Raw genomic sequence first — 22,240 nt, 5'->3', positions numbered from 1 at the left:
ATTCAACCGCTGTCATTGAGCCAGTTTACCAACACCTCGTCCTAATTCAACCGCTGTCATTGAGCCAGTTTACCAACACCTCGTCCTAATTCACCCGCTGTCATTGAGCCAGTTTACCCAACACCTCGTCCTAATTCAACCGCTGTCATTGAGCCAGTTTACCCAACACCTCGTCCTAATGCAACCGCTGTCATTGAGCCAGTTTACCAACACCTCGTCCTAATTCACCCGCTGTCATTGAGCCAGTTTACCAACACCTCGTCCTAATTCAACCGCTGTCATTGAGCCAGTTTACCAACACCTCGTCCTAATTCAACCGCTGTCATTGAGCCAGTTTACCAACACCTCGTCCTAATTCAACCGCTGTCATTGAGCCAGTTTACCAACACCTCGTCCTAATTCACCCGCTGTCATTGAGCCAGTTTACCAACACCTCGTCCTAATTCAACCGCTGTCATTGAGCCAGTTTACCAACACCTCGTCCTAATTCACCCGCTGTCATTGAGCCAGTTTACCAACACCTCGTCCTAATTCAAACGCTGTCATTGAGCCAGTTTACCAACACACCGTCCTAATTCAACCGCTGTCATTGAGCCAGTTTACCAACACCTCGTCCTAATTCAAACGCTGTCATTGAGCCAGTTTACCAACACCTCGTCCTAATTCAACCGCTGTCATTGAGCCAGTTTACCCACACCTCGTCCTAATTCACCCGCTGTCATTGAGCCAGTTTACCCACACCTCGTCCTAATTCACCCGCTGTCATTGAGCCAGTTTACCAACACCTCGTCCTAATTCAACCGCTGTCATTGAGCCAGTTTACCCAACACCTGGAAACCTAATTCAACTAGCTGTCATTGAGCCAGTTTACCCAACACCTCGTCCTAATTCAACCGCTGTCATTGAGCCAGTTTACCAACACCAGGTCCTAATTCAACCGCTGTCATTGAGCCAGTTTACCAACACCTCGTCCTAATTCACCCGCTGTCATTGAGCCAGTTTACCAACACCTCGTCCTAATTCAACCGCTGTCATTGAGCCAGTTTACCAACACCTCGTCCTAATTCAACCGCTGTCATTGAGCCAGTTTACCAACACCTCGTCCTAATTCAACCGCTGTCATTGAGCCAGTTTACCAACACCTCGTCCTAATTCACCCGCTGTCATTGAGCCAGTTTACCAACACCTCGTCCTAATTCAACCGCTGTCATTGAGCCAGTTTACCAACACCTCGTCCTAATTCACCCGCTGTCATTGAGCCAGTTTACCAACACCTCGTCCTAATTCAAACGCTGTCATTGAGCCAGTTTACCAACACACCGTCCTAATTCAACCGCTGTCATTGAGCCAGTTTACCAACACCTCGTCCTAATTCAAACGCTGTCATTGAGCCAGTTTACCAACACCTCGTCCTAATTCAACCGCTGTCATTGAGCCAGTTTACCCACACTCGTCCTAATTCACCCGCTGTCATTGAGCCAGTTTACCCACACCTCGTCCTAATTCACCCGCTGTCATTGAGCCAGTTTACCAACACCTCGTCCTAATTCAACCGCTGTCATTGAGCCAGTTTACCAACACCTCGTCCTAATTCACCCGCTGTCATTGAGCCAGTTTACCAACACCTCGTCCTAATTCACCCGCTGTCATTGAGCCAGTTTACCAACACCTCGTCCTAATTCACCCGCTGTCATTGAGCCAGTTTACCAACACCTCGTCCTAATTCACCCGCTGTCATTGAGCCAGTTTACCAACACCTCGTCCTAATTCACCCGCTGTCATTGAGCCAGTTTACCAACACCTCGTCCTAATTCAACCGCTGTCATTGAGCCAGTTTACCAACACCTCGTCCTAATTCACCCGCTGTCATTGAGCCAGTTTACCAACACCTCGTCCTAATTCAACCGCTGTCATTGAGCCAGTTTACCAACACCTCGTCCTAATTCACCCGCTGTCATTGAGCCAGTTTACCAACACCTCGTCCTAATTCACCCGCTGTCATTGAGCCAGTTTACCAACACCTCGTCCTAATTCAACCGCTGTCATTGAGCCAGTTTACCAACACCTCGTCCTAATTCACCCGCTGTCATTGAGCCAGTTTACCAACACCTCGTCCTAATTCAACCGCTGTCATTGAGCCAGTTTACCAACACCTCGTCCTAATTCAACCGCTGTCATTGAGCCAGTTTACCAACACACCGTCCTAATTCAATAACCTTCACTGGGAACGCATGAGGAGCTGGGAGTGTGTGTGTCTGTGTGTGTGTGTGTGTGTGTGTGTGTGTGTGTGTGTGTGTGTGTGTGTGTGTGTGTGTGTGTGTGTGTGTGTGTGTGTGTGTGTGTGTGTGTGTGTGTCTGTGTGTCTGTGTGTCTGTCTGTGTGTCATGTGTAACTGTGGAGAATCATTCTACAGGACTTAGTGTGTGTGTGTGACCTGTGTGTCTTAACCCAGGAGAATCATGTCTACAGTCTACAGGACTTATGTGTGTGTCTGTATGTGTGTAACTGTAGGAGAATCATTCTGTGTGTGTGTGAGTGAGTGTGTCTGTATGTGCGTGTCTGTGTGTGTGTGTGTGTGTGTGTGTGTGTGTGTGTGTGTGTGTGTGTGTGTGTGTAACCCAGTGTGTTCTGTGTGTCTGTGTGTCTGTGTGTGTGTGTGTCTTAACCCTGTGTCATGTCTGTGTGTGTGTGTCTGTGTGTGTCTGTGTGTAACTGTGTCTGTGTCTGTGTCTGTGTGTGTGTGTGAGTGACCTGTGTGTCTTAACCCAGGAGAATCATGTGTGGACTTGTGTGTGTGTGTGTGTGTGTGTCTGTGTGTCTGTGTGTCTGTGAGTCTGTGTGTGGACTTGTGTGTGTGTGTTGTAAAAATTAGCCCAATATCAGAGGCAACAATCCAGTCAACAGCACATCTTAACCCAGGAGAATCATTCTACAGGACTTAGAGAGGAGAGAGACCTAACACATCTTAACCCAGGAGAATCATTCTACAGGACTTAGAGAGGAGAGACCTAACACATCTTAACCCAGGAGAATCATTCTACAGGACTAAGAGAGGAGAGAGACCTAACACATCTTAACCCAGGAGAATCATTCTACAGGACTTAGAGAGGAGAGAGACCTAACACATCTTAACCCAGGATAATCATTCTACAGGACTTAGAGAGGAGAGAGACCTAACACATCTTAACCCAGGATAATCATTCTACAGGACTTAGAGAGGAGAGAGACCTAACACATCTTAACCCAGGAGAATCATTCTACAGGACTAAGAGAGGAGAGAGACCTAACACATCTTAACCCAGGAGAATCATTCTACAGGACTAAGAGAGGAGAGAGACCTAACACATCTTAACCCAGGATAATCATTCTACAGGACTTAGAGAGGAGAGAGACCTAACACATCTTAACCCAGGATAATCATTCTACAGGACTTAGAGAGGAGAGAGACCTAACACATCTTAACCCAGGATAATCATTCTACAGGACTTAGAGAGGAGAGAGACCTAACACATCTTAACCCAGGAGAATCATTCTACAGGACTTAGAGAGGAGAGAGACCTAACACATCTTAACCCAGGAGAATCATTCTACAGGACTTAGAGAGGAGAGAGACCTAACACATCTTAACACAGGAGAATCATTCTATAGGACTTAGAGAGGAGAGAGACCTAACACATCTTAACCCAGGAGAATCATTCTACAGGACTTAGAGAGGAGAGAGACCTAACACATCTTAACCCAGGAGAATCATTCTACAGGACTTAGAGAGGAGAGAGACCTAACACATCTTAACCCAGGAGAATCATTCTACAGGACTTAGAGAGGAGAGAGACCTAACACATCTTAACCCAGGAGAATCATTCTACAGGACTTAGAGAGGAGAGAGACCTAACACATCTTAACCCAGGAGAATCATTCTACAGGACTTAGAGAGGAGAGAGACCTAACACATCTTAACCCAGGAGAATCATTCTACAGGACTTAGAGAGGAGAGAGACCTAACACATCTTAACCCAGGAGAATCATTCTACAGGACTTAGAGAGGAGAGAGACCTAACACATCTTAACCCAGGAGAATCATTCTACAGGACTTAGAGAGGAGAGAGACCTAACACATCTTAACCCAGGAGAATCATTCTACAGGACTTAGAGAGGAGAGAGACCTAACACATCTTAACCCAGGAGAATCATTCTACAGGACTTAGAGAGGAGAGAGACCTAACACATCTTAACCCAGGAGAATCATTCTACAGGACTTAGAGAGGAGAGAGACCTAACACATCTTAACCCAGGAGAATCATTCTACAGGACTTAGAGAGGAGAGAGACCTAACACATCTTAACCCAGGAGAATCATTCTACAGGACTTAGAGAGGAGAGAGACCTAACACATCTTAACCCAGGAGAATCATTCTACAGGACTTAGAGAGGAGAGAGACCTAACACATCTTAACCCAGGAGAATCATTCTACAGGACAGAGAGGAGAGAGACCTAACACATCTTAACCCAGGAGAATCATTCTACAGGACTTAGAGAGGAGAGAGACCTAACACATCTTAACCCAGGAGAATCATTCTACAGGACTTAGAGAGGAGAGAGACCTAACACATCTTAACCCAGGAGAATCATTCTACAGGACTTAGAGAGGAGAGAGACCTAACACATCTTAACCCAGGAGAATCATTCTACAGGACTTAGAGAGGAGAGACCTAACACATCTTAACCCAGGAGAATCATTCTACAGGACTTAGAGAGGAGAGAGACCTAACACATCTTAACCCAGGAGAATCATTCTACAGGACTTAGAGAGGAGAGAGACCTAACACATCTTAACCCAGGAGAATCATTCTACAGGACTTAGAGAGGAGAGAGACCTAACACATCTTAACCCAGGAGAATCATTCTACAGGACTTAGAGAGGAGAGAGACCTAACACATCTTAACCCAGGAGAATCATTCTACAGGACTTAGAGAGGAGAGAGACCTAACACATCTTAACCCAGGAGAATCATTCTACAGGACTTAGAGAGGAGAGAGACCTAACACATCTTAACCCAGGAGAATCATTCTACAGGACTTAGAGAGGAGAGAGACCTAACACATCTTAACCCAGGAGAATCATTCTACAGGACTTAGAGAGGAGAGAGACCTAACACATCTTAACCCAGGAGAATCATTCTACAGGACTTAGAGGAGAGAGACCTAACACATCTTAACCCAGGAGAATCATTCTACAGGACTTAGAGAGGAGAGAGACCTAACACATCTTAACCCAGGAGAATCATTCTACAGGACTTAGAGAGGAGAGAGACCTAACACATCTTAACCCAGGAGAATCATTCTACAGGACTTAGAGAGGAGAGAGACCTAACACATCTTAACCCAGGAGAATCATTCTACAGGACTTAGAGAGGAGAGAGACCTAACACATCTTAACCCAGGAGAATCATTCTACAGGACTTAGAGAGGAGAGAGACCTAACACATCTTAACCCAGGAGAATCATTCTACAGGACTTAGAGAGAGAGAGACCTAACACATCTTAACCCAGGAGAATCATTCTACAGGACTTAGAGAGGAGAGACCTAACACATCTTAACCCAGGAGAATCATTCTACAGGACTTAGAGAGAGAGAGACCGAACACATCTTAACCCAGGATAATCATTCTACAGGACTTAGAGAGGAGAGAGACCTAACACATCTTAACCCAGGAGAATCATTCTACAGGACTTAGAGAGGAGAGAGACCTAACACATCTTAACCCAGGAGAATCATTCTACAGGACTTAGAGAGGAGAGAGACCTAACACATCTTAACCCAGGAGAATCATTCTACAGGACTTAGAGAGGAGAGAGACCTAACACATCTTAACCCAGGAGAATCATTCTACAGGACTTAGAGAGGAGAGAGACCTAACACATCTTAACCCAGGAGAATCATTCTACAGGACTTAGAGAGGAGAGAGACCGAACACGACGCAACGTCACAAATAAATCAGAGACGCTGGTGTGTCCTCAACGGCTCTCTATTCCCTATATAGTGCAATAGTTTGGACCTGGACCCATAACGCACCATATAGGGATTAGGCTGCTGTTTGAGACGCTCACTGAGAGGCTGCTGTGCTGAGAAGGCACTAAACAGTCCCTCAGGCCAAGATCTGACATCTCAGACAGGAAGAGATATCCAATTATTACCAGACAGAAGAAGAGAGAGAAGATAGAGAGGGAGAAGAGAGAGAAGTAAGTGAGGGAGAGAGAGGGAGGGAGAAGAGAGAAAGAGAGAGAGAGGGGGAGAGAGAGAGAGGGATAAGTAAGTGAGGGAGAGAGAGAGGGAAAGAGGGAGAGAGAGGGAGAAGAGAGGGAGAGGGACAGTGTTGGAGGAGAGGAGGTATCAGGTTGTAGACAGTGTTGGAGGAGAGGAGGCCTCAGGTTGTAGACAGTGTTGGAGGAGAGGAGGTCTCAGGTTGTAGACAGTGTTGGAGGAGAGGAGGTCTCAGGTTGTAGACAGTGTTGGAGGAGAGGAGGCCTCAGGTTGTAGACAGTGTTGGAGGAGAGGAGGTCTCAGGTTGTAGACAGCGTTGGAGGAGAGGAGGTCTCAGGTTGTAGACAGAGTGTTGGAGGAGGAGGTCTCAGGTTGTAGACAGAGTGTTGGAGGAGAGGAGGTCTCAGGTTGTAGACAGTGTTGGAGGAGAGGAGGTCTCAGGTTGTAGACAGAGTGTTGGAGGAGAGGAGGTCTCAGGTTGTAGACAGTGTTGGAGGAGAGGAGGTCTCAGGTTGTAGACAGTGTTGGAGGAGAGGAGGTCTCAGGTTGTAGACAGTGTTGGAGGAGAGGAGGTCTCAGGTTGTAGACAGTGTTGGAGGAGAGGAGGTCTCAGGTTGTAGACAGTGTTGGAGGAGAGGAGGTCTCAGGTTGTAGACAGTGTTGGAGAAGAGGAGGTCTCAGGTTGTAGACAGTGTTGGAGGAGAGGAGGTCTCAGGTTGTAGACAGTGTTGGAGGAGAGGAGGTCTCAGGTTGTAGACAGTGTTGGAGGAGAGGAGGCCTCAGGTTGTAGACAGTGTTGGAGGAGAGGAGGCCTCAGGTTGTAGACAGTGTTGGAGGAGAGGAGGCCTCAGGTTGTAGACAGTGTTGGAGGAGAGGAGGTCTCAGGTTGTAGACAGTGTTGGAGGAGAGGAGGCCTCAGGTTGTAGACAGTGTTGGAGGAGAGGAGGTCTCAGGTTGTAGACAGTGTTGGAGGAGAGGAGGTCTCAGGTTGTAGACAGCGTTGGAGGAGAGGAGGTCTCAGGTTGTAGACAGAGTGTTGGAGGAGGAGGTCTCAGGTTGTAGACAGAGTGTTGGAGGAGAGGAGGTCTCAGGTTGTAGACAGTGTTGGAGGAGAGGAGGTCTCAGGTTGTAGACAGAGTGTTGGAGGAGAGGAGGTCTCAGGTTGTAGACAGTGTTGGAGGAGAGGAGGTCTCAGGTTGTAGACAGTGTTGGAGGAGAGGAGGTCTCAGGTTGTAGACAGTGTTGGAGGAGAGGAGGTCTCAGGTTGTAGACAGTGTTGGAGGAGAGGAGGTCTCAGGTTGTAGACAGTGTTGGAGGAGAGGAGGTCTCAGGTTGTAGACAGTGTTGGAGAAGAGGAGGTCTCAGGTTGTAGACAGTGTTGGAGGAGAGGAGGTCTCAGGTTGTAGACAGTGTTGGAGGAGAGGAGGTCTCAGGTTGTAGACAGTGTTGGAGGAGAGGAGGCCTCAGGTTGTAGACAGTGTTGGAGGAGAGGAGGCCTCAGGTTGTAGACAGTGTTGGAGGAGAGGAGGCCTCAGGTTGTAGACAGTGTTGGAGGAGAGGAGGTCTCAGGTTGTAGACAGTGTTGGAGGAGAGGAGGCCTCAGGTTGTAGACAGTGTTGGAGGAGAGGAGGTCTCAGGTTGTAGACAGTGTTGGAGGAGAGGAGGTCTCAGGTTGTAGACAGAGTGTTGGAGGAGAGGAGGTCTCAGGTTGTAGACAGTGTTGGAGGAGAGGAGGTCTCAGGTTGTAGACAGAGTGTTGGAGGAGAGGAGGTCTCAGGTTGTAGACAGTGTTGGAGGAGAGGAGGTCTCAGGTTGTAGACAGTGTTGGAGGAGAGGAGGTCTCAGGTTGTAGACAGTGTTGGAGGAGAGGAGGTCTCAGGTTGTAGACAGTGTTGGAGGAGAGGAGGTCTCAGGTTGTAGACAGTGTTGGAGGAGAGGAGGTCTCAGGTTGTAGACAGTGTTGGAGGAGAGGAGGTCTCAGGTTGTAGACAGTGTTGGAGGAGAGGAGGTCTCAGGTTGTAGACAGTGTTGGAGGAGAGGTCTCAGGTTGTAGACAGCGTTGGAGGAGAGGAGGTCTCAGGTTGTAGACAGAGTGTTGGAGGAGAGGAGGTCTCAGGTTGTAGACAGTGTTGGAGGAGAGGAGGTCTCAGGTTGTAGACAGTGTTGGAGGAGAGGAGGTCTCAGGTTGTAGACAGTGTTGGAGGAGAGGAGGCCTCAGGTTGTAGACAGTGTTGGAGGAGAGGAGGTCTCAGGTTGTAGACAGTGTTGGAGGAGAGGAGGTCTCAGGTTGTAGACAGTGTTGGAGGAGAGGAGGTCTCAGGTTGTAGACAGTGTTGGAGGAGAGGAGGTCTCAGGTTGTAGACAGTGTTGGAGGAGAGGAGGTCTCAGGTTGTAGACAGTGTTGGAGGAGAGGAGGTCTCAGGTTGTAGACAGTGTTGGAGGAGAGGAGGTCTCAGGTTGTAGACAGTGTTGGAGGAGAGGAGGTCTCACACATGCAAATCATACAGGACTTAAGGCAAAGCCCTGACATCCTCTGCCAAGCTTCAAAGCTACGCATGGAGCTCTTTCACAACATGGGTGTGTGAAGGATGGCAGGAAGGGAGGGGCTCCTGTCCTTGTCAGGGGCCTCAGTCTCTCAGTCTAACCCCCACCCCCTGTCTCACACACACACACACACACACACACACACCCCCCGTTAGAGGAGTCAGTCAGAGTATTCTAGACAACGACCTGTCTAAGGACTCTCTCTAACCAGGAAATGCATGTAAAAAAGGCTTCTGATGTGAAATTATTCATCCAGTCATTTGAATAATTCAAATTACTTTAAAAGGACTCCATTTTGTTTTTTTGGCTTCAGTGCCATTTACCTCTAATCACATTTGAATAAATGTGTTATTAAAAAAAATACAAAAATCCCAGATAAATGAATAAAACTGTCTGTTGGTGAACTGGGCCAATCATAATTAGTCTTTACTTCTTATGCAGATTTTTTTTTTTTACTCAAACCAAATAGCAAATCAAATTGAGGAGTGTATTTGTTTCATTTAGTGAGATAAGCAGAGGTACATTAACAGAGGAATTCTGATCAGTTCATCAAATAAGGTTTTATTCATAATTTATTCATGGGGCGGCAGGGTAGCCTAGTGGTTAGAGTGTAGGGACGGCAGGGTAGCCTAGTGGTTAGAGTGGAGGGACGGCAGGGTAGCCTAGTGGTTAGAGTGGAGGGACGGCAGGGTAGCCTAGTGGTTAGAGTGGAGGGACTGCAGGTAGCCTAGTGGTTAGAGTGTAGGGACGGCAAGGTGGCCTAGTGGTTAGAGTGTAGGGACGGCAGGGTGGCCTAGTGGTTAGAGTGTAGGGACGACAGGGTGGCCTAGTGGTTAGAGTGTAGGGACGGCAGGTAGCCTAGTGGTTAGAGTGTAGGGACGGCAAGGTAGCCTAGTGGTTAGAGTGTAGGGACGGCAGGGTGGCCTAGTGGTTAGAGTGTAGGGACGACAAGGTGGCCTAGTGGTTAGAGTGTAGGGACGGCAGGGTGGCCTAGTGGTTAGAGTGTAGGGACGGCAGGGTGGCCTAGTGGTTAGAGTGTAGGGACTGCAGGTAGCCTAGTGGTTAGAGTGTAGGGACGGCAGGGTAGCCTAGTGGTTAGAGTGTAGGGACTGCAGGTAGCCTAGTGGTTAGAGTGTAGGGACGGCAGGTAGCCTAGTGGTTAGAGTGTAGGGACGGCAAGGTGGCCTAGTGGTTAGAGTGTAGGGACGGCAGGGTGGCCTAGTGGTTAGAGTGTAGGGACGGCAAGGTGGCCTAGTGGTTAGAGTGTAGGGACGGCAGGGTGGCCTAGTGGTTAGAGTGTAGGGATGGCAGGGTGGCCTAGTGGTTAGAGTGTAGGGACGGCAGGGTGGCCTAGTGGTTAGAGTGTAGGGACGGCAGGGTAGCCTAGTGGTTAGAGTGTAGGGACTGCAGGGTGGCCTAGTGGTTAGAGTGTAGGGACGGCAGGGTGGCCTAGTGGTTAGAGTGTAGGGACTGCAGGGTGGCCTAGTGGTTAGAGTGTAGGGACTGCAGGGTGGCCTAGTGGTTAGAGTGTAGGGACTGCAGGGTAGCCTAGTGGTTAGAGTGTAGAGGACGGCAGGGTAGCCTAGTGGTTAGAGTGTAGGGACGGCAGGTAGTCTAGTGGTTAGAGTGTAGGGACGGCAGGTAGCCTAGTGGTTAGATTGTAGGGACTGCAGGGTGGCCTAGTGGTTAGAGTGTAGGGACTGCAGGGTGGCCTGGTGGTTAGAGTGTAGGGGCGGCAGGTAGCCTAGTGGTTAGAGTGTAGGGAAGGCAGGTAGCCTAGTGGTTAGAGTGTAGGGGCTGCAGGTAGCCTAGTGGTTAGAGTGTAGGGACTGCAGGGTGGCCTAGTGGTTAGAGTGTAGGGACTGCAGGGTGGCCTAGTGGTTAGAGTGTAGGGACTGCAGGGTGGCCTGGTGGTTAGAGTGTAGGGACTGCAGGGTGGCCTAGTGGTTAGAGTGTAGGGACTGCAGGGTGGCCTGGTGGTTAGAGTGTAGGGGCGGCAGGTAGCCTAGTGGTTAGAGTGTAGGGAAGGCAGGTAGCCTAGTGGTTAGAGTGTAGGGCGGCAGGTAGCCTAGTGGTTAGAGTGTAGGGACTGCAGGGTGGCCTAGTGGTTAGAGTGTAGGGACTGCAGGGTGGCCTAGTGGTTAGAGTGTAGGGACTGCAGGGTGGCCTGGTGGTTAGAGTGTAGGGGCGGCAGGTAGCCTAGTGGTTAGAGTGTAGGGACGGCAGGTAGCCTAGTGGTTAGAGTGTAGGGACTGCAGGGTGGCCTAGTGGTTAGAGTGTAGGGACTGCAGGGTGGCCTAGTGGTTAGAGTGTAGGGACGGCAGGGTGGCCTAGTGGTTAGAGTGTAGGGACTGCAGGGTGGCCTGGTGGTTAGAGTGTAGGGGCGGCAGGTAGCCTAGTGGTTAGAGTGTAGGGACGGCAGGTAGCCTAGTGGTTAGAGTGTAGGGACTGCAGGGTGGCCTAGTGGTTAGAGTGTAGGGACTGCAGGGTGGCCTAGTGGTTAGAGTGTAGGGACTGCAGGGTGGCCTAGTGGTTAGAGTGTAGGGACGGCAGGGTGGCCTAGTGGTTAGAGTGTAGGGACTGCAGGGTGGCCTAGTGGTTAGAGTGTAGGGACTGCAGGGTGGCCTGGTGGTTAGAGTGTAGGGGCGGCAGGTAGCCTAGTGGTTAGAGTGTAGGGACGGCAGGTAGCCTAGTGGTTAGAGTGTAGGGCGGCAGGTAGCCTAGTGGTTAGAGTGTAGGGACGGCAGGTAGCCTAGTGGTTAGAGTGTAGGGACGGCAGGGTGGCCTAGTGGTTAGAGTGTAGGGACGGCAGGGTGGCCTAGTGGTTAGAGTGTAGGGACGGCAGGGTGGCCTAGTGGTTAGAGTGTAGGGACGGCAGGGTGGCCTAGTGGTTAGAGTGTAGGGACGGCAGGGTGGCCTAGTGGTTAGAGTGTAGGGACGGCAGGGTGGCCTAGTGGTTAGAGTGTAGGGACGGCAGGGTGGCCTAGTGGTTAGAGTGTAGGGACGGCAGGGTGGCCTAGTGGTTAGAGTGTAGGGACGGCAGGTAGTCTCGTGGTTAGAGTGGAGGGGCAGCAGGGAAGCCTAGTGGTTAGAGTGTAGGGACGGCAGGTAGCCTAGTGGTTAGAGTGTACGGACTGCAGGGTGGCCTAGTGGTTAGAGTGTAGGGACGGCAGGTAGCCTAGTGGTTAGAGTGTACGGACTGCAGGGTGGCCTAGTGGTTAGAGTGGAGGGACGGCAGGTAGTCTAGTGGTTAGAGTGTAGGGACTGCAGGGTGGCCTAGTGGTTAGAGTGGAGGGACGGCAGGGTAGCCTAGTGGTTAGAGTGTAGGACCGCAGGGTGGCCTAGTGGTTAGAGTGTAGGGACTGCAGGGTAGCCTAGTGGTTAGAGTGTAGGGACGGCAGGTAGTCTAGTGGTTAGAGTGTAGGGACGGCAGGTAGTCTAGTGGTTAGAGTGGAGGGACGGCAGGTAGTCTAGTGGTTAGAGTGTAGGGACGGCAGGTAGTCTAGTGGTTAGAGTGTAGGGACGGCAGGTAGTCTAGTGGTTAGTGCTATGCACTAATAACCGGAAGGTTGCAAGTTCAAACCCCTGAGCTGACAAGGTACAAATCTGTTGTTCTGCCCCTGAACAGGCAGTTAACCCACTGTTCCCAGGCAGTCATTGAAAATAAGAATCTGTTCTTAACTGACTTGTCTGGTTAAATAAAGGTCAAATAAATAAAATGTATCATCTGGGATATTTTGGGGGGAGATTTCTGTACTTATTCAAATGTATTTTGAGGTAAATAGCAGCACTGAAATCTGCCTAAAATATCATCTCCGGAAATCAATCAACGCTGCATAAAAGACAGTAGAGGGGCAACGTGGATTTGCATAAAAGACAGTAGAGGGGCAAGGTGGATTTGCATAAAAGACAGTAGAGGGGCAAGGTGGATTTGCATAAAAGACAGTAGAGGGGCAAGGTGGATTTGCATAAAAGACAGTAGAGGGGCAAGGTGGATTTGCATAAAGACAGTAGAGGGGCAAGGTGGATTTGCATAAAAGACAGTAGAGGGGCAAGGTGGATTTGCATAAAAGACAGTAGAGGGGCAAGGTGGATTTGCATAAAAGACAGTAGAGGGACAAGGTGGATTTGCATAAAAGACAGTAGAGGGGCAAGGTGGATTTGCATAAAAGACAGTAGAGGGCAAGGTTGATTTGCATAAAAGACAGTAGAGGGCAAGGTGGATTTGCATAAAAGACAGTAGAGGGCAAGGTGGATTTGCATAAAAGACAGTAGAGGGCAAGGTGGATTTGCATAAAAGACAGTAGAGGGCAAGGTGGATTTGCATAAAAGACAGTAGAGGGGCAAGGTGGATTTGCATAAAAGACAGTAGAGGGGCAAGGTGGATTTGCATTTTGACGACACTGACGTGGTGATGACCACAGACAGAGAAAAGCATCTGTACAACGAACACTGAGATGCCTTTCTCCCAGACCAGCTAAACACTTCAAACGCTCGCTAGGTACCCCCCCCCACACCCATCCTCCCACAAGAGGACCCCCACTGCTGTAGAGGACAGCGAGCGCTCCATCTCTGGGTAAAGCCCTTCAAGAGGGTGAAAACATGCAAAGCAGCTGGTCCAGACAGTATCCTAGGATACGTCCTCAGGGCTCAGACCAGACGGTATCCTAGGATACGTCCTCAGGGCTCAGACCAGACGGTATCCTAGGATACGTCCTCAGGGCTCAGACCAGACGGTATCCTAGGATACGTCCTCAGGGCTCAGACCAGACGGTATCCTAGGATACGTCCTCAGGGCTCAGACCAGACAGTATCCTAGGATACGTCCTCAGGGCTCAGACCAGACGGTATCCTAGGATACGTCCTCAGGGCTCAGACCAGACGGTATCCTAGGATACGTCCTCAGAGCTCAGACCAGACAGTATCCTAGGATACGTCCTCAGGGCTCAGACCAGACGGTATCCTAGGATACGTCCTCAGGGCTCAGACCAGACGGTATCCTAGGATACGTCCTCAGGGCTCAGACCAGACGGTATCCTAGGATACGTCCTCAGAGCTCAGACCAGACAGTATCCTAGGATACGTCCTCAGGGCTCAGACCAGACGGTATCCTAGGATACGTCCTCAGGGCTCAGACCAGACGGTATCCTAGGATACGTCCTCAGGGCTCAGACCAGACGGTATCCTAGGATACGTCCTCAGGGCTCAGACCAGACGGTATCCTAGGATACGTCCTCAGGGCTCAGACCAGCTGGTATCCTAGGATACGTCCTCAGGGCTCAGACCAGATGGTATCCTAGGATACGTCCTCAGGGCTCAGACCAGCTGGTATCCTAGGACACGTCCTCAGGGCTCAGACCAGCTGGTATCCTAGGATACGTCCTCAGGGCTCAGACCAGATGGTATCCTAGGATACGTCCTCAGGGCTCAGACCAGCTGGTATCCTAGGATACGTCCTCAGGGCTCAGACCAGACGGTATCCTAGGATACGTCCTCAGGGCTCAGACCAGCTGGCTGTGTTTACGGGTAAATTCAACCTTATCCCAGTCCGTGGTCCCCACATGCTTCAATATGTCCAGCGTTATCCCTGTAGAACTCATTATCCATGTACCCAAGACATGTAGAACTCATTATCCCTGTACCCAAGACATGTAGAACTCATTATCCCTGTACCCAAGACCTGTAGAACTCATTATACCTGTACCCAAGCCCTGTAGAACTCATTACCCCTGTACCCAAGCCATGTAGAACTCATTATCCCTGTAGAACTCATTAGCACTGTACCCAAGCCCTGTAGAACTCATTACCCCTGTACCCAAGCCATGTAGAACTCATTATCCCTGTATAACTCATTATCCATGTACCCAAGCCATGTAGAACTCATTATATCTGTACCCAAGCCATGTTGAACTCATTATCCCTGTACCCAAGACCTGTAGAACTCATTATCCCTGTACCCAAGCCCTGTAGAACTCATTACCCCTGTACCCAAGCCATGTAGAACTCATTATCCCTGTACCCAAGCCCTGTAGAACTCATTCTCCATGCACCCAAGCCATGTTGAACTCATTATCCCTGTACCCAAGCCATGTAGAACTCATTATCCCTGTACCCAAGCCCTGTAGAACCCATTATCCCTGTACCCAAGCCCCGTAGAACTCATTATCCCTGTACCCAAGCCCCGTAGAACTCATTATCCATGTACCCACGCAAAGGCAACCTGGCTAAATGACTACCACCCTGTAGAACTCATTATCCTATACACACACACACACACACACCCTACGTACACACACACACACACACACACACACACACACACACACACACACACACACACACACACACACACACACACACACACACACACACACACACACACACACACACACACACACACACACACACACACACACACACACACACACCCTACGTACACACACACACACACACACAAGGCCATGTTTGTGAATAAGACACCAGCCACACAAACAGTCCAACAGTAATAATGTGTGTTCCAGTCCAGCTCTGTGACAACATGGAGTGTTGCTTTATAGTAATAATGTGTGTTCCAGTCCATCTCCGTGACAACATGGAGTGTTGCTTTATAGTAATAATGTGTGTTCCAGTCCATCTCCGTGACAACATGGAGTGTTGCTTAACAGTAATAATGTGTGTTCCAGTCCATCTCCGTGACAACGTGGAGTGTTGCTTAACAGTAATAATGTGTGTTCCAGTCCATCTCCGTGACAACATGGAGTGTTGCTTAACAGTAATAATGTGTGTTCCAGTCCATCTCCGTGACAACATGGAGTGTTGCTTAACAGTAATAATGTGTGTTCCAGTCAAGCTCTGTGATAAACACAACATGGAGTGTTGCTTAACAGTAATAATGTGTGTTCCAGTCCATCTCCGTGACAACATGGAGTGTTGCTTAACAGTAATAATGTGTGTTCCAGTCAAGCTCTGTGATAAACACAACATGGAGTGTTGCTTAACAGTAATAATGTGTGTTCCAGTCAAGCTCTGTGATAAACACAACATGGAGTGTTGCTTAACAGTAATAATGTGTGTTCCAGTCCATCTCCGTGACAACATGGAGTGTTGCTTAACAGTAATAATGTGTGTTCCAGTCAAGCTCTGTGATAAACACAACATGGAGTGTTGCTTAACAGTAATAATGTGTGTTCCAGTCCATCTCCGTGACAACATGGAGTGTTGCTTAACAGTAATAATGTGTGTTCCAGTCAAGCTCTGTGATAAACACAACATGGAGTGTTGCTTAACAGTAATAATGTGTGTTCCAGTCCAAGCTCTGTGACACAACATGGAGTGTTGCTTAACAGTAATAATGTGTGTTCCAGTCCATCTCCGTGACAACATGGAGTGTTGCTTAACAGTAATAATGTGTGTTCCAGTCAAGCTCTGTGATAAACACAACATGGAGTGTTGCTTAACAGTAATAATGTGTGTTCCAGTCCATCTCCGTGACAACATGGAGTGTTGCTTAACAGTAATAATGTGTGTTCCAGTCAAGCTCTGTGATAAACACAACATGGAGTGTTGCTTAACAGTAATAATGTGTGTTCCAGTCAAGCTCTGTGATAAACACAACATGGAGTGTTGCTTAACAGTAATAATGTGTGTTCCAGTCCATCTCCGTGACAACATGGAGTGTTAACAGTAATAATGTGTTCCAGTCCATCTCCGTGACAACATGGAGTGTTAACAGTAATAATGTGTGTTCCAGTCCATCTCCGTGACAACATGGAGTGTTGCTTAACAGTAATAATGTGTGTTCCAGTCCATCTCCGTGACAACATGGAGTGTTAACAGTAATAATGTGTGTTCCAGTCCATCTCTGTGACAACATGGAGTGTTGCTTAACAGTAATAATGTGTGTTCCAGTCCATCTCCGTGACAACATGGAGTGTTAACAGTAATAATGTGTGTTCCAGTCCATCTCCGTGACAACATGGAGTGTTGCTTAACAGTAATAATGTGTATTCCAGTCCATCTCCGTGACAACATGGAGTGTTAACAGTAATAATGTGTGTTCCAGTTCATCTCCGTGACAACATGGAGTGTTAACAGTAATAATGTGTGTTCCAGTTCATCTCCGTGACAACAAGGAGTGTTAACAGTAATAATGTGTGTTCCAGTCCATCTCCGTGACAACATGGAGTGTTAACAGTAATAATGTGTGTTCCAGTCCATCTCCGTGACAACATGGAGTGTTAACAGTAATAATGTGTGTTCCAGTTCATCTCCGTGACAACATGGAGTGTTAACAGTAATAACGTGTGTTCCAGTTCATCTCCGTGACAACATGGAGTGTTAACAGTAATAATGTGTGTTCCAGTTCATCTCCGTGACAACATGGAGTGTTAACAGTAATAATGTGTGTTCCAGTCCATCTCCGTGACAACATGGAGTGTTAACAGTAATAATGTGTGTTCCAGTCCATCTCCGTGACAACATGGAGTGTTAACAGTAATAATGTGTGTTCCAGTCCATCTCCGTGACAACATGGAGTGTTAACAGTAATAATGTGTGTTCCAGTCCATCTCCGTGACAACATGGAGTGTTAACAGTAATAATGTGTGTTCCAGTTCATCTCCGTGACAACATGGAGTGTTAACAGTAATAATGTGTGTTCCAGTCCATCTCCGTGACAACATGGAGTGTTAACAGTAATAATGTGTGTTCCAGTCCATCTCCGTGACAACATGGAGTGTTAACAGTAATAATGTGTGTTCCAGTCCATCTCCGTGACAACATGGAGTGTTGCTTAACAGTAATAATGTGTGTTCCAGTCCATCTCCGTGACAACATGGAGTGTTGCTTAACAGTAATAATGTGTGTTCCAGTCCATCTCCGTGACAACATGGAGTGTTAACAGTAATAATGTGTGTTCCAGTTCATCTCCGTGACAACATGGAGTGTTAACAGTAATAATGTGTGTTCCAGTCCATCTCCGTGACAACATGGAGTGTTAACAGTAATAATGTGTGTTCCAGTCCATCTCCGTGACAACATGGAGTGTTAACAGTAATAATGTGTGTTCCAGTCCATCTCCGTGACAACATGGAGTGTTGCTTAACAGTAATAATGTGTGTTCCAGTCAAGCTCTGTGATAAACACAACATGGAGTGTTGCTTAACAGTAATAATGTGTGTTCCAGTCCATCTCCGTGACAACATGGAGTGTTGCTTAACAGTAATAATGTGTGTTCCAGTCAAGCTCTGTGATAAACACAACATGGAGTGTTGCTTAACAGTAATAATGTGTGTTCCAGTCCATCTCCGTGACAACATGGAGTGTTGCTGGTAATAATGTGTGTTCCAGTCCATCTCCGTGACAACATGGAGTGTTAACAGTAATAATGTGTGTTCCAGTCCATCTCCGTGACAACATGGAGTGTTAACAGTAATAATGTGTGTTCCAGTCCATCTCCGTGACAACATGGAGTGTTGCTTAACAGTAATAATGTGTGTTCCAGTCCATCTCCGTGACAACATGGAGTGTTAACAGTAATAATGTGTGTTCCAGTCCATCTCCGTGACAACATGGAGTGTTGCTTAACAGTAATAATGTGTGTTCCAGTCCATCTCCGTGACAACATGGAGTGTTGCTTAACAGTAATAATGTGTGTTCCAGTCCATCTCCGTGACAACATGGTTAGTGTTGTTCATCTCCGTGAACAGTAATAATGTGTGTTCCAGTCCATCTCCGTGACAACATGGAGTGTTAACAGTAATAATGTGTGTTCCAGTTCATCTCCGTGACAACATGGAGTGTTAACAGTAATAATGTGTGTTCCAGTTCATCTCCTCCGTGACAACATGGAGTGTTAACAGTAATAATGTGTGTTCCAGTCCATCTCCGTGACAACATGGAGTGTTAACAGTAATAATGTGTGTTCCAGTCCATCTCCGTGACAACATGGAGTGTTAACAGGAGTGTTAACAGTAATAATGTGTGTTCCAGTCCATCTCCGTGACAACATGGAGTTCCAGTCCATCTCCGTGACAACATGGAGTGTTAACAGTAATAATGTGTGTTCCAGTTCATCTCCGTGACAACATGGAGTGTTAACAGTAATAATGTGTGTTCCAGTTCATCTCCGTGACAACATGGAGTGTTAACAGTAATAATGTGTGTTCCAGTCCATCTCCGTGACAACATGGAGTGTTAACAGTAATAATGTGTGTTCCAGTCCATCTCCGTGACAACATGGAGTGTTAACAGTAATAATGTGTGTTCCAGTCCATCTCCCGTGACAACATGGAGTGTTAACAGTAATAATGTGTGTTCCAGTCCATCTCCGTGACAACATGGAGTGTTAACCCAGTTCATCTCCGTGACAACATGGAGTGTTAACAGTAATAATGTGTGTTCCAGTCCATCTCCGTGACAACATGGAGTGTTAACAGTAATAATGTGTGTTCCAGTCCATCTCCGTGACAACATGGAGTGTTAACAGTAATAATGTGTGTTCCAGTCCATCTCCGTGACAACATGGAGTGTTAACAGTAATAATGTGTGTTCCAGTCCATCTCCGTGACAACATGGAGTGTTAACAGTAATAATGTGTGTTCCAGTTCATCTCCGTGACAACAGTGGTGTTCCAGTTCATCTCCGTGACAACATGGAGTGTTAACAGTAATAATGTGTGTTCCAGTCCATCTCCGTGACAACATGGAGTGTTAACAGTAATAATGTGTGTTCCAGTCCATCTCCGTGACAACATGGAGTGTTGCTTAACAGTAATAATGTGTGTTCCAGTCCATCTCCGTGACAACATGGAGTGTTGCTTAACAGTAATAATGTGTGTTCCAGTCAAGCTCTGTGATAAACACAACATGGAGTGTTGCTTAACAGTAATAATGTGTGTTCCAGTCCATCTCCGTGACAACATGGAGTGTTGCTTAACAGTAATAATGTGTGTTCCAGTCAAGCTCTGTGATAAACACAACATGGAGTGTTGCTTAACAGTAATAATGTGTGTTCCAGTCCATCTCCGTGACAACATGGAGTGTTGCTTAACAGTAATAATGTGTGTTCCAGTCAAGCTCTGTGATAAACACAACATGGAGTGTTGCTTAACAGTAATAATGTGTGTTCCAGTCCATCTCCGTGACAACATGGAGTGTTGCTTAACAGTAATAATGTGTGTTCCAGTCCATCTCCGTGACAACATGGAGTGTTAACAGTAATAATGTGTGTTCCAGTCCATCTCCGTGACAACATGGAGTGTTGCTTAACAGTAATAATATGTGTTCCAGTCCATCTCCGTGACAACATGGAGTGTTGCTTAACAGTAATAATGTGTGTTCCAGTCCATCTCCGTGACAACATGGAGTGTTGCTTAACAGTAATAATGTGTGTTCCAGTCCATCTCCGTGACAACATGGAGTGTTAACAGTAATAATGTGTGTTCCAGTTCATCTCCGTTACAACATGGAGTGTTAACAGTAATAATGTGTGTTCCAGTTCATCTCCGTGACAACATGGAGTGTTAACAGTAATAATGTGTGTTCCAGTCCATCTCCGTGACAACATGGAGTGTTAACAGTAATAATGTGTGTTCCAGTCCATCTCCGTGACAACATGGAGTGTTAACAGTAATAATGTGTGTTCCAGTTCATCTCCGTGACAACATGGAGTGTTAACAGTAATAATGTGTGTTCCAGTTCATCTCCGTGACAACATGGAGTGTTAACAGTAATAATGTGTGTTCCAGTTCATCTCCGTGACAACATGGAGTGTTAACAGTAATAATGTGTGTTCCAGTCCATCTCCGTGACAACATGGAGTGTTAACAGTAATAATGTGTGTTCCAGTCCATCTCCGTGACAACATGGAGTGTTAACAGTAATAATGTGTGTTCCAGTCCATCTCCGTGACAACATGGAGTGTTAACAGTAATAATGTGTGTTCCAGTCCATCTCCGTGACAACATGGAGTGTTAACAGTAATAATGTGTGTTCCAGTCCATCTCCGTGACAACATGGAGTGTTAACAGTAATAATGTGTGTTCCAGTCCATCTCCGTGACAACATGGAGTGTTAACAGTAATAATGTGTGTTCCAGTCCATCTCCGTGACAACATGGAGTGTTAACAGTAATAATGTGTGTTCCAGTTCATCTCCGTGACAACATGGAGTGTTAACAGTAATAATGTGTGTTCCAGTTCATCTCCGTGACAACATGGAGTGTTAACAGTAATAATGTGTGTTCCAGTCCATCTCCGTGACAACATGGAGTGTTAACAGTAATAATGTGTGTTCCAGTTCATCTCCGTGACAACATGGAGTGTTAACAGTAATAATGTGTGTTCCAGTCCATCTCCGTGACAACATGGAGTGTTAACAGTAATAATGTGTGTTCCAGTTCATCTCCGTGACAACATGGAGTGTTAACAGTAATAATGTATGTTCCAGTTCATCTCCGTGACAACATGGAGTGTTAACAGTAATAATGTGTGTTCCAGTCCATCTCCGTGACAACATGGAGTGTTGTTAACAGTAATAATGTGTGTTCCAGTCATCTCCGTGACAACATGGAGTGTTGCTTAACAGTAATAATGTGTGTTCCAGTCCATCTCCGTGACAACATGGAGTGTTAACAGTAATAATGTGTTCCAGTCCATCTCCGTGACAACATGGAGTGTTAACAGTAATAATGTGTGTTCCAGTCCATCTCCGTGACAACATGGAGTGTTAACAGTAATAATGTGTGTTCCAGTCCATCTCCGTGACAACATGGAGTGTTAACAGTAATAATGTGTGTTCCAGTCCATCTCCGTGACAACATGGAGTGTTAACAGTAATAATGTGTGTTCCAGTCCATCTCCGTGACAACATGGAGTGTTAACAGTAATAATGTGTGTTCCAGTCCATCTCCGTGACAACATGGAGTGTTAACAGTAATAATGTGTGTTCCAGTCCATCTCCGTGACAACATGGAGTGTTAACAGTAATAATGTGTGTTCCAGTCCATCTCCGTGACAACATGGAGTGTTAACAGTAATAACGTGTGTTCCAGTCCATCTCCGTGACAACATGGAGTGTTGCTTAACAGTAATAATGTGTGTTCCAGTCCATCTCCGTGACAACATGGAGTGTTGCTTAACAGTAATAATGTGTGTTCCAGTCCATCTCCGTGACAACATGGAGTGTTGCTTAACAGTAATAATGTGTGTTCCAGTCAAGCTCTGTGATAAACACAACATGGAGTGTTGCTTAACAGTAATAATGTGTGTTCCAGTCCATCTCCGTGACAACATGGAGTGTTGCTTAACAGTAATAATGTGTGTTCCAGTCAAGCTCTGTGATAAACACAACATGGAGTGTTGCTTAACAGTAATAATGTGTGTTCCAGTCCATCTCCGTGACAACATGGAGTGTTGCTTAACAGTAATAATGTGTG

At 47.1% G+C, this 22,240-nt stretch overlaps 1 long non-coding RNA gene across 2 annotated transcripts; it reads right to left on the bottom strand.

Moving 5' to 3' along the window:
- Positions 1 to 397: 397 nt before the first annotated feature.
- LOC127923778 (uncharacterized) lies at positions 398 to 1,080 on the bottom strand. Of its 2 annotated transcripts, none has more exons than XR_008115373.1 (3): positions 1,055 to 1,080; positions 654 to 697; positions 398 to 477 (listed from the first exon to the last, which is right to left on the bottom strand). It is a non-coding gene; the product is annotated as an uncharacterized LOC127923778 (long non-coding RNA). The 2 variants fall into 2 exon arrangements; XR_008115374.1 differs by lacking the exon at positions 1,055 to 1,080 and adding an exon at positions 1,011 to 1,036.
- Between the last annotated feature and the right edge of the window lie 21,160 nt (positions 1,081 to 22,240).

Source organism: Oncorhynchus keta, unplaced genomic scaffold, assembly GCF_023373465.1.
Source record: "Oncorhynchus keta strain PuntledgeMale-10-30-2019 unplaced genomic scaffold, Oket_V2 Un_contig_3237_pilon_pilon, whole genome shotgun sequence".
Classification (NCBI taxonomy): domain Eukaryota; kingdom Metazoa; phylum Chordata; class Actinopteri; order Salmoniformes; family Salmonidae; genus Oncorhynchus; species Oncorhynchus keta.
The sequence above is the reverse complement of the archived record's forward strand: the minus strand, read 5'-3'. Positions and strand labels throughout refer to the sequence as shown.